This window comes from Mizuhopecten yessoensis, unplaced genomic scaffold (assembly GCF_002113885.1).
Source record: "Mizuhopecten yessoensis strain PY_sf001 unplaced genomic scaffold, ASM211388v2 scaffold1633, whole genome shotgun sequence".
Taxonomy (NCBI): Eukaryota; Metazoa; Mollusca; class Bivalvia; order Pectinida; family Pectinidae; genus Mizuhopecten; species Mizuhopecten yessoensis.
The window spans coordinates 85,818-104,034 of NW_018404144.1; the positions used below are offsets into that span (position 1 = coordinate 85,818).

Consider the following 18,217-nt stretch of genomic DNA (forward strand, 5'->3'; position numbering starts at 1 on the left):
AAGCAAAAACAAACTATACTACGATATAAACAAACAAAGACAAACATACTACGACATAAACAAACAAGGACAAACTATACTACGACATAAACAAACAAAGACAGAACAAACTACGACATAAACAAACTAGGAACAAATATACTACGACATAAACAAACAAAGACAACCTATACTATGACATAAACAAATAAGGACAAAACATTCTACGACATAAACAAACAAGGACAAAACATACTACGACATAAACAGACAATGACAAAATTATACTACGACATAAACAAACAAAGACAAACTATACTACGATATAAACAAACAAAGACAAACATACTACGACATAAACGAACAAGGAACAAATTTACTACGACATAAGCAAACAAAGACAAACTATACTACGACATCAATAAACAAAGACAAACTATATTACGACATAAACAAACAAGGACAAACTATACTACGACATAAACAAACAAAGACAAACTATACTACGACATAAACAAACAAAGACAAAACAAACTACGACATAAACAAACTAGGAACAAATATACTATGACATAAACAAACAAAGACAACCTATACTACGACATAAACAAATAAGGACAAAACATACTACGACATAATCAAACAAGGACAAAATATGCTACGACATAAACAAACAAAGACAAAATATACTACGACATCAATGAACAAAGACAAACTATACCAAAACATAAACAAACACGGATAAAATATACCAAAACATTACAAAACAAGGACAAAATATACCAAAACTTCGACACATAAAGACAAATTAGACCCCAACATAAATATATAAGACATTATAAACTACAACGTTTACACACAATGAAAACAATTACCAAAGTTTCTACACGTAGAGACAAACAAGACCCCATTTGCAACATAAATACATAAGGATGGAATAAATTACAACATAAATACATAAGGATGGAATGAATTACAACATAAATACATAAGGATGGAATAAATTACAACATAAATACATAAGGATGGAATGAATTACAACATAAATATATAAGGATGGAATAAATTACAACATTAAATGCAACGAAAAAATTACCAAAACTTCAACACGCAAAGACAAATTTGACCCCAACGGCAAAACTAAAGGTCAAAATATAAATAACGTTAGAAAACAAGGAACACATATATCGCAAGGTAAATACGTAAAGATCAAATTTACACCAGGGTCAAAACGTAAGGGCAGAATGTACTACAACGTTAAAATACAAGGCAAACTTTATCACATGCAACGTGAACTTACAAAGTTTAAAAAAAACAACACTTATCATTACCAGGGCACGTATTCATGAAACCGTTCTCATGCTCAAGCATGGATTTTGTGCTCAACCCCAATTTCTTGTTCTGGCTGTAAATTTAGAAGAAAAAAATATTCTATCAATGATTTTAAAAACATTTGAAGAGATTTAAAGCCGAATACTGTTTTTAAGGTTTAAACATGACTTTTTTGATCGTTTGACATGATTTCAGTGAGTAACAAGAAGGTTGGTTTGAGCACAGAATCCATGCTTGAGCACAAGAACGGTTTCATGAATACGGGCCCTGATCTTAATCTCTTTACTTTTTAATGGTCTACAGGTTACTGTTTGTCTTGTTCACATTTTGTCTTATATTTATAGATTTTAGTTTTAAATACAGGTTTGTCCACACTTTCGAGCACTCTTGTTGATGTCTGTCATCATTTCATTTGTATATGTTGCTTAACAACATTACTATAGGGATTAGTCACATTCCAGGTCTGATATATATTCCGCGTTCCCCTCCACTCTATTGTTTTCTACACTTACCACGTTTAATCCCTGTTCGCGATGGAGTATCAATTCGGTAGTCATCAGGATATCATTTACACGGACACCTTTCACAACATGTTTAATACTTTTATTACATTTTTAGCAGTTAATGGCAATGTGATGAAGTCTTATCTATTGACTGCAGTAGATATTTACGAAATGTTATATTATCATAATAATATAATAATAATAATAATAATAATAATATATAATAATAATAGACTTTATTTAAATTCGATAACACATTGAGTCAATGACTCGTCTCACATGTGGTCGACATACAATGTACAATATTTACAACAGGGTATATGGTATAAGATATATGTATGCTCCCCAGGGAGTTGAGAAATGTATTGGCTGGTTGCAAAGGCCCTGTAACCACGGATGATAATTTGTGAACCGCTTTGAGACGACCTACGAACTAGGATGTGATAAAGCGGTATATAAGAACCTCCAATTAGTATTATTATTAATATTATTATATATAGGTCCATTATATTGATCTTAAATTGACCAATCAGAATGTTATATTTTTTACTGCATTCAATGCCGCAGATTTTCAGTTTCAGATGCATATGGTGCGACGGTAGAATAAGCGATTGTTATCTATGTGTATAGTTATCAATGGCCAATTAACCAATGAATGTTTTAGCAAATATTGTTATGGACATATAACACACAATTCTATTGGTGACAAACTTACATAAAGCCCGTAAGGGCTTTATGTAAGTTTGTCAGGAATAGAAACGTGAGTTATAGAACCATAACAATATTTACTAAAATATTCATTATTTATATTTACAATTTGATAGAGTAGCTACGCGTTATTTAGTTATTCCGAACAGCAGATTTAGTTTTGACAACAATGATATTGATGAAGTCACAACAGAGAATGATGACGTTACACTAGCATATGTTGTTATATTTTCATAACAACATTTGCCTTCGCAATGCATTACAAAATTAAGGACGCAGAGCAAATATAAATATTACACTTATACACAGTTAAATTGTGGCGTAACGTGATTATCATATGGACAGTAACGATACATCCATGTAAGACGTTACTTATACGTTAGGACAGATTGCGGCATATTTCTGCCATGGAATTATTTTAGATTCACACGACTAATAATTATAATTATGATGACAATTGGTATTCTGCTGTTACGAATGTTGTCGAATGGTAACATTAAATTCAGAAAGAGGAGTCGCAAAAGTGACAGAAATGTCTTTAAATGAATTAAATTTATCTCAAATTGAATGAAAAATAAATCTTTTGTAATAGGTATATTTCATAACAAATCTCCTTAATTAACAGAGATATTTCGTTGTTAAATGTTAAATTGCCTCGCCATAGTTGTGAAGTGGGTACCTTCTGCTTGGATCTTGGCTTGATGATACGGTATATGATCTAGTGTTATACATTGATAAGATCTATTTCAAATAAACAGAAATAAGTTCAGAATCTTATCTGATAACAATTCTTTTTAACACCTGTTATTTTGATATGTACGTATGGAATGTAGGAGATAACAGCTTTAGACTGGAGAGTCCTCGCCATACAGCCTAGCGAGGAGTTAATCGGGGCTGGAGTAATAATTTGATCTCTTTCTACTATTGTTTCTCGACGCAGGTGGTGATATAAAGAAAACAGCTAGCAATCACGCCTTCAAACTTATCATCCCTACTAAAAGTGTCAACAGAAATACAAAATGAATTTCAATATAGAGATGTTTTCCTAAAAACGATATCTGAAGGAGTTATAAGAGCGTAGCTTTTGGCGCCCGAGAGAAGCTCTTTAATGGTAACATATGCGTGCGTAAACAGAGTTGCTTCCCCTTTCTACACCTTGTCTTTATTTTTTTTCGTCCGGAAGCAAACTGTTTGCCTTGTTCACATTTTTCTTATATTTATAGATTTTAGTTTTTAATACAGGTTTGTCCACACTTCCGAGCACTCTTGTTGATGTCTGTCATCATTTCATTTGTATATGTTGCTTAACAACATTATTATAGGGATAAGTCACATTCCAGGTCTGATATATATTCCGCGTTCCCCTCCACTCAGTGGGGAAACAGGAAGTGTATCCTTGAAGCAAAGACAATTGTGTTTCAACCCATACATGAACATTTTCATATAGTGAAAACAATACCCATGTTTTATTACTTATTTATTTAGGTAAAAACTAATGTGCATTCTTAGTGAAAAAAAAATCTATTACATAAATTTTGTTACTAGCAGGCATGAAACGTCGTTCAGAGAGTATCATACTATGACGTCACAAGCACGTCACACTCCATCGGCCTTCATCGGTAATTTCCGGAAGGATGAAAAATAACCGGGAAATCTTGGAACTGATAGCCGTTGCATTTATCTCTTTGTCGATGCTTCATGACTTTTTAATTTCAAGTTTGCCACAGGCACAAAAAGTAAAAAGGCGGATGTTTTCTGAAGATTTTTTTTGTCATCAACCATGTTCTGTTAAAATTTCTACCGGTAGATATTTTTAAAAAGAGCCGCATTAAACCAATAGGTCAACGTGGACATTTATTTTTCATCGCCTAAAATTTCATCAGCTTTTGATTTCGATTTGTTGTGTATGTGAACGAAATAATTAACATTTTTGAAAGTCTGGTTATAGTCTTTACATAATTTATGTATGCATCAACACTCATAAAAGAAACAATGAATAATTCATTTATGTCGATATCACTGAACAATAATTGTCCAGACAACGAACCCGAGTTCAACGCCATTTTTCAGCAACGTATCACTTTTTCACAATGCATGTCGATTTATAACTAGTTATACAGACATAAACTGTTTGATTTCATTTGGCATCATCACCTGGCAAACCTCAGTGACAGTTACAAAACTTGAAATTCAATCCGGTGTTTCAGGATAGAACAGGAATTCTTAATATCGATATAACGACAATCTCAGTTACATCAAAGTATTACAATGTTGTTGTTGTTTTGTTTTTTTGTTTTTTTAACTAACATCTCTATGCATTTACTTTTATAGACTTATCGTCAAATATGTAATATGCACTTTTTTCTATAGCAATTACAAAACAGTTTTTCTCCAACTTATTTCAATCAATCATTTTGTGACCTGACGGAAGCACGCAGAGGATTAAATTCTTAATGTGGGAGGAAGCTGAAGTAACCGGATATTGAATCCGGCCATCTTGGCGAAGACGAGCGCGCTATCCACTGCGCCACCCGACCCATCATATACGTTACGCACAAGAACAAATATCTACTTTAGCTTTGAAAATGGCGTCATTAATGCAAAAATTATATTGCGAATACATTTTTACCAATCATCAATGATACAAAAAGTCTACATAAGGGAGACCGGGGCAAGTCGGTGATATTGTTGTTTTTGAGCTAATATTTACAACTTTAAAGATCTTAGCAGTTTAGTTGGCTGGGCATTCACACGAAAAATGGCGAGGAAAACTCCAATTTGAAATTACTAAACAGGAGAAAATTACTTTTGAACGGGTAAAAAGAAAATCATGATCTCGCTTCTAATTGTGCGAACTTTCTGTAAACGGAATTAGCTATTTTTTACGGTCAAACGTGTAACACATTGACAGCTTCAAATGATATACATAAAAGCCAAGGCAAGCACTCACTACCATATTGCTGTACGATAAGAATTTATAGAAATACCAATTTGGGCCTGGACAGTTTCGGCCAACGATACCGTGGCAAGTTCGGCCCATGTAACACATAAAAAGTCGTACAATTGGCGGTAACATCTGACGTTGCATGCGTCAAAATTAAGCTTAAAATTTATCTTACCTCATTCTGAAAGCAGGATTATCTTATTCTGAATCAGTAAATATCAGAAATCAGCAAAACCTCCGCTCTTTTAAGGCTTTGCCTTTTCATATTATTACTCTTGTATATGATGAGATGCAATAACTCTTTGTCAGATCCGTATTTTTACGAGCACCGATATTATGTTTGGAGCGGATGCTGCATATTCTTTTCCAGTTATCTTGGATGTTAAACGGGCTTTCTGCCACCTCATTTGTCTCTGTTGCTGGAATTATGGATCAAACCTGCTAAGTTGGAATATAAAACCAGTTAGTAAGGGTATTGATCTTCGCGGAAAATCGCCTAGATTTATTACCATCTCTCTGTTTTTTTAATGCATCATAAATCATTTGAGCAAAAAGAGAGTTATTAGAAATAACGAAACAAAGTCTATTTTCAGAAAGTCATTTCGATTTTGTATTTTGAATTGATGCCATACGCTACTTGGCACTGGCGGGTTGTACTTGTTACATTGCATATCGCTGCCTGTTATTCATCGCTAATGCAACATGAATGAAGTAGCCCGGAACAGACAGGTACCGTCATGTATATTTTAAAGTTGTGTTACTTACATAGTCAGAACTTGTTAATTCGTAACTGCAAAACTCTGACTGATTTTATTTTTAAAGTTCATAGAAATGCCCTTTATAAATTCTGATCTATATGCAATTAACGGACTATCAATATTACTTTTTACAGTGCGCGCTTAGCCTCTATGTTATATTATTTAAAGGGCGCAGCACCGTTCAACTTTACCTTGTTCAATTGTTCACATATGCATTTGGTTTGTTCACACACCTTTTTTAAAACTTCAAATCTAATTAAATCTAATTAATGAAACCATCAGTCCCGATGCATTTAATAAGGTATTTCTTGTTTCTATATGAGGTGTGCTCGGCGTTTTCTACAGTTCATATGTAAAAGCCTTGATGTACTGTTTGCTCTTCAATGACTGTGATACGGTTGTATCATATACGTAACTGTGTATTTTGGGGTCATATGTAGAAACAAGTGTACTAATCTTCTATGTCAGTAATATATATTTCCACACTGCTTCGTAAATAATAAATAACAAAGAGTTTCGCGTCCAATAAAAGTCACCGGGGGAACATGTCTTGACGTCTCGTATCTACTCATGACGTCGCTTTGTTTATGATCACTGTATAAGTAGAAAGACTGGGACATACGTGTTAGCAATAGTTTTAACTTTCCTCATGTTAATGAATCAACAATAATTTTAACTTTCCTCATGTTAATGAATCGACAATAGTTTTAACTTTCCTCATGTTAATGCATCAACAATAGTTTTAACTTTCCTCATGGTAATGAATCAACAATAGTTTTAACTTTACTCATGTTAATGAATCAACAATAGTTTTTACTTTCCTCATGTTAATGAATCAACAAAAGTTTTAACTTTCCTCATGTTAATGAATCAACAATAGTTTTAACTTTCCTCATGTTAATGAATCAACAATAGTTTTTTTTTACACCAGATAGTTGTAAACGTTATGCTAGTAAGTTTTACACTTCATGCTACATAGTTTTATACTTTATGCTACATAGTTCTATACTTTACGCTACATAGTTCTATACTTTATGCTACATAGTTCTATACTTTATGCTTGTTAGTTCTATACTTTATGCTTGTTAGTTCTATCCTTTATGCTACATAGTTCTATACTTTATGCTACATAGTTCTATACTTTATGCGATATAGTTCTATACTTTAGTTCTAAACTGTGTGCTTGTTAGTTCTAAACTGTGTGCTTGTTAGTTCTACACTTAAAGCTAGATAGTTCTAAAAGTAATGCTTAATAGTTATAAACTTACAGCTAAATAGTCTTAAAATGTATGCTTAATAGTTCCGAATTTATGCTAGATAGGTCTAAACTTTAGGCAAAATAGTTCTAAACCTAATGCTCAATAATTCTAAACTTTATGTTAAAAAGTTCTTAACTTTATTCTACTGAATTTTATGTTTAAATGATTCTTCACTTTAAGGTAAATAATTATAATCTTTATGTTAGATACATTGAAGGAATAGTACCCCACTTCTATAAACAGCCGTCTTGTGATTGTGCTGTCGCGAAATGAGCAAGTGGACCCTTCTCTCGTGAAAATGCCATGAAGTATATATACGTGGCTGTCATGTTCTTAGCATGTTTTACTTAACGTCATGTAGATCCTCTTTTAGTCGAAATGTTTGTACTAAACCACAAATAAATAGAAATATAGTTTGTGTTTTTATCGATCGTTCACGTTGTGAGAAATTGCACTTATATATCATCCTTGACAAGGTGATCAGTGTTGGTGCTATGAGTTATGTGGTAGGTTGTGCTGTTGTCAAGTGTCTCAACTTATCTAAAACTCATCTCTTCAGTACGTCTAAACTATTCTGAGCATAATCACGGAATCATCTTCTCTTTAAAATGTAGCGTGTGCACTTACTCGTAAGGGCCTATTGCAAGAAAGGCCGAAACATAAACTTACAGGCCGAAACATAACCAGACAGAAAGGCCGAAACATAACCTGACAGAAAGGCCGAAACATAGCCTGACAGAAAGGCAAAAACATAACCTGACAGGGCGAATGATAACATGACAGAAATGCCAACATAACCTGACAGGCCGAAACATAAACTGACAGCACGGCAAATACAAAACCTGACAGAAAGCCCGAAACATAACCTGACAGAAAGGCTAAAACATAACCTGACAGGCTGAAAAATAAACTGACAGTACGGCAAATACAAAACCTGACAGAAAGCCCAAAACATAACCTGACAGAAAGGCAGAAATATAACCTGACAGAAAGGCCGAACCAAAATCTGACAGAAAGGCAAAAACATAACCTGACAGGCCGAATGATAACCTGACAGAAAGGTCAAAACATAATCTGAAAGGCCGAAACATAACCTGACAGAAATGCCAACACATAACCTGACAGGCCGAAACATAAACTGACAGAACGGTAAATACAGAACCTGACAGGCCGAAACATAACCTGACAGAAAAGCTAAATCATAACCTGACAGAAAGGCAAAAACATAACCTGACAGGCCGAAACATAATCTGACAGAAATGCCAACACATAACCTGACAGAAAGGCTAAAACATAACCAGACAGAGTAGCTGAAACTTAACCTGACAGAAAGGACTAAACAAAGCCTGACAGAAAGACCGAAACATAACTTGACAGAAAGGTAAAATCATAACCTGACAGGCTGAAAAATAACCTGACAAGCCGAACCTTAACCTGACAGAAAGGCCAAAACATAACCTGACAGAAAGGCAGAAATATAACCTGACAGAAAGGCCGAACCAAAACCTGACAGAAAGGCAAAAACATAACCTGACAGGCCGAATGATAACCTGACAGAAAGGTCAAAACATAATCTGACAGGCCGAAACATAACCTGACAGAACGGCAAATACAGAACCTGACAGGCCGAAACATAACCTGATAGAAAGGTTAAAACATAACCAGACAGAGTAACTGAAACATAACTTGACAGAAAGGTAAAAACATAACCTGACAGGCTAAAAAAATTACCTGACAAGCCGAACCTTAACCTGACAGAAAGCCCAAAACACAACGAGACAGAAAGGCCGAAACACAACGTGACAGAAATGCCAACACATCATATGACAGGCCGAAACATAACCTGCCACCAAGGCAAACACATAACCTGAAAGAAAGGCCGAACCATAACCTTACATGCCGAAACATTACCTGACAGATAGGCCAAATCATAACCTGACAGAAAGCCTGAACCTTAACCAGGTTATGTTGCTGTAGTCCTTTATTATATTGTTAATGTAAGGATATGGGACGCAACTCTTCAATGGAAGGATACGGGAATTGATATTTCAAGAACATCGACATTTTTTGAAGGAGTTTAACATAGATAAGCTAATTGTTTTTTCGGTGTTGACAACATAAGATTGTAACTTATGGGGACATTGTTAATAATATATTTGTAGTTCTATCTATTGTGATAGCTATACATTTCTTTGTTACTTTACTAGTATATTTTTGTAATATCCAGAGTTCAGAAAAAGATCTTATGTTGTTCTACATGTTTTGAGAACATTGGGGAAGTGTCTGAGGAGTCTGAGGTAATTTTATTGTATTGTTCAACTTACATGTTTTAATCAACGGTAAACGTAAAATTATATTATGCTTCATAATATGGTTGTTACTTACTTATCTAGATGCAGAGAGTTGTTAAGTTACGTTGGATGGGGTGGTTGTCAGACAGCAGTTACGGATAGATGCATACTAGTCGAGTAATCTTCGTAAAAGAGTTTTGAGAGGGATGTCCGTTACACTAAATGCCCAATGATTAGAGGTCACCTGCTCTCGATACTGATATGCTTCAAAAGCTTCTGCTTGATGTCATGAGGAAAGTAGCAAGGATGAATGTTATATATATATATTCAAAGAAATATTTCATAACACCTAAAGAAGGTAATCTACAGACATCTACCATCAGTGTGTTAATCTAAGGAGAAAATAATAAAGAAGGAGAAGAAGAAGAGAGTGCTTAAATGATCAATTCAAATGTTTCAATAGAAAAAAATGAATATCTTACGCGATGTTTTCGTTAGCATCTTTAATTTTCAATGTTCTAGGATATTCTTTATTGAAGCTACAAGTACTCTACCTACACATGCCTTCATATAATGCTTTATTTTGATATGCTCCTCATCATCCACTTTCCAGACGAAATTTAATTTCTGTCCCCCGGAGTCTTGCGCTTGGAATTGTGAATTGTTGATGATTTAAAGGCAATATGAAATTTTTGATTTAAACACAGTAGCATTCATTTATAACAGATTTTTTTGATCTTTTTATTATCTCATCTTCTCTTGCAATGAATACGTGGGTACACACCAGTCGTTCTGAAGATTTTATGTACATGTAGTATATACTAGATCGATTGTTTGTCTCTCTAGCGTGGTAGGTTATTATACCTAACTGTGACATTATAACTTTCTATAACTCAGTTTAATCAATCGTAGATGGGCTTTTTGTCATTGACTGTAGTCAATAAACCATGTGATAAAACATTTGAAAACGGGAGAGGAGGGAAGGTATGTGGTCTTACTGAGTTATATAACAATAGCGATAATACACATCCATCTTTACACCAGACTGATATTGAGAGGTTTTCCATATCATACCATTTTTCTGTCAGTGCTTATTTCATGTTTGGAGATCAAATTTGTCTTTTTCACGCTCAACCTTCAGATTGGCCGAGGTATCGAGCCGAGTCAAGCTGATGCATCTTTCTATCGTAAAACCTGGTTTTGAAACATATCCTGTAATGTTCTGTGCAAGCAGACAACACAACAACCATGTGCTTAATATGGCGGTTTATTACAGTGCGGCTTCCCACAATGCATTTCCGGTACATCCTAATAACCGGAGCAGTATGCATTTGGATATGACTGCAATACGCTTTAATACACAACATCCCTCCCCCTTTTTGGTAAAGGAAGTCCATTTGTATAATTGGTTGGTTGCACCATTTACTTTTCACCATGTCCATGCATATAAGGTAACTATTTGTTACTACCTAAAAAATTAATTCAAATGACTTAATTTCAAACAAAGTCGCTATATTCACATGAAAATGGAGCTTAACCATAAAACAATTTAACAAAGTCCATAGGCTTAAAGCTTAACCATAAACATTTGACACATGCCCGTTGAGGCTCGATATGGTTGGCACTGGTTTCAGATTCCCGATATCTTCTGTTGTACCGATCGCCCCGCTCTCCACAACAGGTGTTTGGTCATGAGTAGGTACCACCACTTCCTCAGGTTCCCCAGGTAGATCGACCTTCACATTGGAAGACTGTGTCTCTGGCGAATGTGATCGACATGACGACGTTTGACCTTGCCGTCATCACCACTCACTGCATATGACACTGGTCCGTTCTTTGATGATGTTTCACCAGGTAGCCATTTTTGACCACTGTAAAAGTTCTTGACCCAGTCTCGGTCTCCAGTACTGAAAGTATGTTCCTTTGAATATTCATCATGATAGACGTTTTGACTGGTTTTACGTTTCCTGACATAATTTCTCTGTCCTCAGGTTTGACGAGATCAAGTTTTGTTCTGACTCGACGTCCCATCAGAAGCTCTGAAGGCGAGACCCCTGTATTGAATGGGGAGTTAACCGGTATGCTTATAGAAATCGACTCAATTTCCGTGTAAAGTTTCCTTCAGAGTTTTGCAATTTTTTCATGCCTTCCTTGAATATCCTGACCGATCTCTCCGCGAGCCCATTAGATGAAGGATGGTGGGGAGATGTTTTCACATGTACAACTCCATTCTCAGACATGAAGGCTGCGAATTTCTCGCTGATAAAACATGGACCATTGGCCGACACCACCATCTCAGGTAGACCATGAGTAGAGAAACATTCTCCCCATCTGTCAATAGTCACGGTTGACGTCGACGTTTTTGTAGGGTACACTTCAGACCATTTGCTGTAAGCATCTACAATGATAAGAAACATCTAACCCAGGAATGGATCAGCATAGTCCACATGAATTCTTGACCATGGCTTTTCAGGCAAATCCCACGAATGGAGAGGAGCTACCGCAGGAATCGAACCATGTACCTGACAATCCTGACATCCCTTGACTTTATTATCAATGTCCAAATCTATCCCTGGCCACCAGAAGTAGCTTCGTGCCAATTTCTTCATACGGACAATCCCTGGGTGTCCCTCATGAAGTTCTTCTAACAATTGTTCACGTCCAATTGTGGGAGCTACCACGCGTATTCCCCAGATAAGACATCAATCATAAGAACTCAGTTCTGTTTGGCGTGTATAATAGTCGTGCTCCTAAAGTAAAAGGGCAAAGTGAAGAGCAAGGACCGGTACAATACATACTCAGCCCTTTTACGTCATCTGCTTACGTTACCGATATGATCCAACCCCTTAAGTAAACTCCACTTAATGTTAGGAGGAAACAATCGTGGATGACAAGGTTTTAAAAGATCAACAACGAGCAGATCAACACCAAAATATACCTTATACCGCCATGGTAATCCACAAGAGACACACACGAGCAGGCATTCCAGATACATTCACATATACCATCACTTAGCATTTCAGTCGAAGAAGGTGAAATAAGACGGAAAAACCGAATGCAGTGCTTGATTGTTCAAATTTAAAGTCTCAATGAAATAATGCAAAATATTTCCTTTTATTTTATATCCCATATTCTAAAATGTTATTCCTGGAAGCTGCATGGAGGATTGCTGTTTTCGTTTTAATTGCTGTAGTGTCAAGGTTCTTTTTCAGGTGCGTTCGTTACGTTATTATTGTAATGCTATCTTTAACCGACAGGTGAAGTATAATTGCAAAGCTTAATTTTTAAATAATAAGAAAAGTTATTTATTTTTCAACCTAACAGTGAACAATATGGATTAATCGATGAAATGATCTAAAATAAACAATCTTACAGGGCAAACATTACACGATTGATGTTGGACAAAGCAATAATTTATCAGTTTATATTGAGATACCTTCCCTTAGCAATACTTTATCTGTTTATATAGGGACACCTTCCCTACGCAACATTTTATCTGTCCAATAGTGGACACCTTCCATATGCAATATTTTATCTGTCTTAGGGGACACCTTTCTCAGATTATCTCTGCAATTATGTGAACACCTTCCTTAGGCAGTATGAAATGTGTTTACATTTGTACGGCTTCCTATAATTTATACTTTATCTGTATTTGTTTGGATAGTTTCCTCATGAAATATTACACCCGTTATCACGTAGACTTCTTGTCTTATCAAACCAATATCAGCTTCCATATCGGCGCCTTGCCTTGTTAATATTGTATCCGTACTCCTGTGTATGCCATGTCTCAATTCAACCGAAATTCAATCAGGAAAAGAGCCAAAGAGCCTGTAATCTTATTTACATTAAATAACATTTCGATTTTGGAGTAATTTGATCAACAATGACTGGCTACATATCTCCCATATATCTAGCGCTGTTATATATACCTCAGGGTTATTAAACATTTACCATCATTTATTTGCGATGCCAAAACAATCCTGAAACTTCGTTGTCATCATTTCCTATTACAGGGAAAATACATTTACCCCATTTACTAATGAGTAGTGACTAAAGCAATATAGTATGATATAATGGAGTAGAATAGAACAAAGAAAACAAAAAAGGACAAAATCTATCACGTTACTGACAAACAATGATAAAATACAGTGTATCAAAGAGTTGATATGAATTAACAAAATACACAACAGTGTCAACACAGGGTCAGCAAACAGGTAACAAATATAACAAAACCCCAACATATACAAGGAAAGCATGCTTTAGTGTTACTCTGCGTTAACACAGTGGACGAGATAATATTGAGAATACACGCAGATCACAACATTACAAAATGTACACCAACGACAAAACAGAATGTCTAAACAGAGAAGACAACATTTAAAAAGAATAATTAACATGCACATGTGTGGGGAGGAATAACAACAAAGATCCGAAGGGGGAAGTGTGTCCTTCAACCCACAATCACCCGCGAACAAGAATGGTATGAGGCTCATTGAACATGTGGTCAAACCTGGCAGGCACTGGGGCGATATATGCTGGACATGAAACACACCTTAACTCAAAAGTCTGGCGGACACTGGCGACACAACACAACTGTCTAGCAAAACCTAGCATACTCAGGTATCACCTGACGACGAACATGAAATACCTATCGTTAAAAGCTTGACACACACTGGGATATAATTTGATGACCAAAAGATTTATAAAATCTCTCACTTTTTTGGGGTGAGATAGGGGAATCTCAACCCGAGAGGGAAGATTCTTAAGTTGCAAAACGCGAGGCTTTGCCGAGTGTTTGGCAACTTAAGAATCTTTCCCTGAGGGTTGTGATTCCCCTATCCCACCCACAAGAGGGTGAATGATGCTTTTCCTCTGACCCTGTTCACCCATTGTTTATCATATACAAAATGTAATGTTAACGTTACAGGAAAATTCAGGGTTAATGTCAGGTGACGATGATGGATTGTTGAAGTGACGTCTTTGAATGTTTGAAGTGCCGTATACCATTGATAAGGAATAGGGTAATCCCCCGGTCTCAACCCTAGAGTGAGACAAGGAAATCTCACACCGATAGAAGTGCGGATACACCTGGCAAGGGTAAGAGAATAATAGAATATCTCAACCCCTTTGGGGCGAAATAGGGGAATCTCAATCCGAGGGGGAGGATTCTTAAGTTGCCAAACACTCGGCAGAGCCTCGTGTTTGGCAACTTAAGAATCTTTCCCTGGGTGTTTAGATTCCTCTTTCCTACCAACAAAGAGGTGAATGATTCTTTTCTCTTACCCTGTTCTCCTATTGTGTATTATATACACAATGTAATGATAACGTTACATGCTAAATTCAGGGTTGACGTGTCTTTGATGGATTGTTGACGTGACGTCATTGTATTATTGAAGTGACGTCATACCATTGTTATGAATAGGGAATCCCCTCGTCTCAAACCTAGGGTGAGACATAGAGAATAATACATGCCTTTTCAATATCACACCCAGTATCAACCCGAGACTGCAATATCAGCCCAAGGGCCGAAGGCCCGAGGGCTGATATTGGTCGAGGGTTGATATTGGGTGTGATATGGAAAAAGGCGTGTTTTATTCTGTTTATGACATACTTACTAATAAAAGCTACTATCTTCTGATTTATTTTTATTTTTGGAATATTGAAAAACGAAAAAAAATCACAAAAGGGTTGTGGTATGGGTTTTGCGGGCTGATACGGGTTTTGGGGTGTGATACGGCGAGGGCTGATATGGGTTAGAGCAAATTGTGTCGTATCGCATATACAAAAACCCCGTATTTATTAGTAAGTATGTAATGAAGGAAATATCACACCGGTAATAATGCGGATACACCTGTCCAGGGTAAGAAAAATACATGTCTATAAAAACCTGGCATGCACTGGGGATATACAGTAATCTGCCGAAGAATAGAACATACCTGTCTATAAAAACCTGGCACGCACTGGGGACATAATCTGCAGACGAACAGGACATACGTATACCTGTCTATAAAAACCAGGAACACACTGGGGATATAATCTTCAGACGACCCCGGCACACACCTGTGATATAATCTGCATACGAAAAGGCCTTACCTGTCTACAAAAGCCCGACACACGCTGGGGATATAATCTGCTGGCCAGCAGATGCATCCCCATATAATACTGATCTGCTGGTCAACAGAAAACACCTGTCTATAAAAAGCTGGCAGACATTTGATTGATATATATGTATATTTTCTACTGAAAACGGGATATGCATCTTTCCACAAACACTGGTGTCATGGATTAGTCCGTGATGCTAACCGTGAGGTTCATGTACAACATTCCGTTATGATGTTGGAACACCAGTGATATAGTTACAACATTTTGATGTTAAGGGATTCATGGCATGAGGGGATAATTTCTATGTAGCAACATGTGATGCCGAAACTCGATCGGTTAAATATCTAACGTTGGAGACGATGCTGGTAGAGTTGCTGACATTAAGCAAGGAGCTCTTAGGTGGAATACATCAATGCAATATCAATTAATATCGATTTGTCTTATAAACTGTTAAAATACACGTGGAAGGAAGTGACTCACATGCCCGAGCGCGTCACATGTACTGTTGATGTTTTTGTCATTTATTTTGTATAATTGCTTCAATGTAGAGCAATCACGCGAGGAACGATAGAAACCCCGATGTAAAACGAAATATGGCACTTGGGCTTAATGAACCGGATATGCAGTTTGTACTAGCAAAATACATTGGTTAGTTGAATAATTAATACTGTAGTTTATAAACATAATCTCTGCTATATACGAGAATTTTAGATAGAAATACAACCAATGATATACACAGAAATTGTACACAGCGATTTCACGTACATGTAATAGTACTGGGTTTCAAAAGCCATGCAGTGTTAATTCTGCATGCAAAAGGGTTCCAAACGTTATGTGTAATATTGCCTTGGATTTTTTTTACCACCTACCTGTGTTAAAGTTTCCAAAATAATCACTGGCACCGCGGCCTCTGTGTTGTGAAGGCTAGGACGTGGACACCATGTTATCCCAGTAAATACCACGGGATACGTTGTCACTGCAACACACACGGAGCGCGAGTATAACACTACTCAAACCACCGTCTCCAGCCACGGTGATCCAGGCGCCAGCTGATCTCAGTCCGTCCCTCCCTACGCCAAACCCTCCGTACAGCTGAATACCGGCTGATTCACTATTTTGAGTGTTTATTGGGTGTCATACCCCACGGATGCACCTGTACGAGCCAGGGGATATTATTTTAATTCAATAATAATGATTTATAATAAACCAAACAATTCAGTGATAACGTAAATTATATTTCCTGTATTAATATTACTCCATACTTAACTTTCTATATTATTCTGTACTACTATTCTCTTTATTTGTATTATCCGGTTCTATATTCTCTTTATTTAACCCCGTTCTTTATTTGTATGACTCTGTTCTGTATTTTCTGTATTTGAATTACCCGGTTTTAAATTCTCTGTAATTCTCTGTATTTCACCCCGTTCTAAATTCTCTGTATTTCACCCGGTTCTATATTCTCTGTATTCACCCTGTTCTACCGTTCTATATTCTCTGTATTTCGTCCTGTTCTACCGTTCTATATTCTCTGTATGTCACTCCGTATATTTTATGCATCTGTATTACCCCGTAATTGTTCTCCATTTCGTCTCGTTTAATTTTTTTGTATTTTTATTACCCCGTTCTATATTCTCTGTATTCACCCTGTTCTACCGTTCTATATTCTCTGTATTTACCCTGTTCTACCGTTCTATATTCTCTGTATTCACCCTGTTCTACCGTTCTATATTCTCTGTATTTCACCCTGTTCTACCGTTCTATATTATCTGTATGTCACCCCGTATATTTTATGCATCTGTATTACCCCGTAATTGTTCTACATTTCGTCTCGGTTTTTTCTATTTGTATTACTCCGTTCTTGTTCTCTGTATTTCACCGTGGTCTCTGTATTTGCTAGCTCTTCTTTGTTTTCCTCGGTAATCTCTATTCATTATGCTGTATTGATGTTTAGAAAAACACCTACATTTGCATTCATATCTTGTTGTTTTTATATGCTCTTCAACATACACTTCTCAAGACGAAATTGAATTTCAGTACCGTCGTCTTGCGATTGTGCATGTACATTGTTGATGATTGAGAGGCAATATGAAAATATTGATTTAAACACATAAACATCCAAATTCTTATTTTATCTCATTTCTCTTGCAATGAATACGTGGGCGCACATCAGTCGTTCTAAAGATATTGTGCAGCATTCAAGCAGACATACTAGATTATTTTTTGTCGCTCTTGCGTGGTAGGTTTCTATACATAACTGGTAACATAACTTTCTATAACTCATTTTAATCAAACGCAGATAGGCTTTCTGTCCTCGACTGTAGTCAATAAACCATGATCG

At 36.2% G+C, this 18,217-nt stretch overlaps 1 protein-coding gene across 1 annotated transcript in view; it reads right to left on the reverse strand.

The window, feature by feature from the left end:
• LOC110466271 (major facilitator superfamily domain-containing protein 6-like protein A) overlaps positions 1–16,886 on the reverse strand; it is a 62,217-nt gene extending 45,331 nt beyond the window's left edge. The window contains exon 1 of the mRNA XM_021522674.1: positions 16,746–16,886. The gene's annotated coding sequence lies outside the window, so the exon portion shown is untranslated. The remainder of the gene's footprint in view (positions 1–16,745) is intronic.
• Between the last annotated feature and the right edge of the window lie 1,331 nt (positions 16,887–18,217).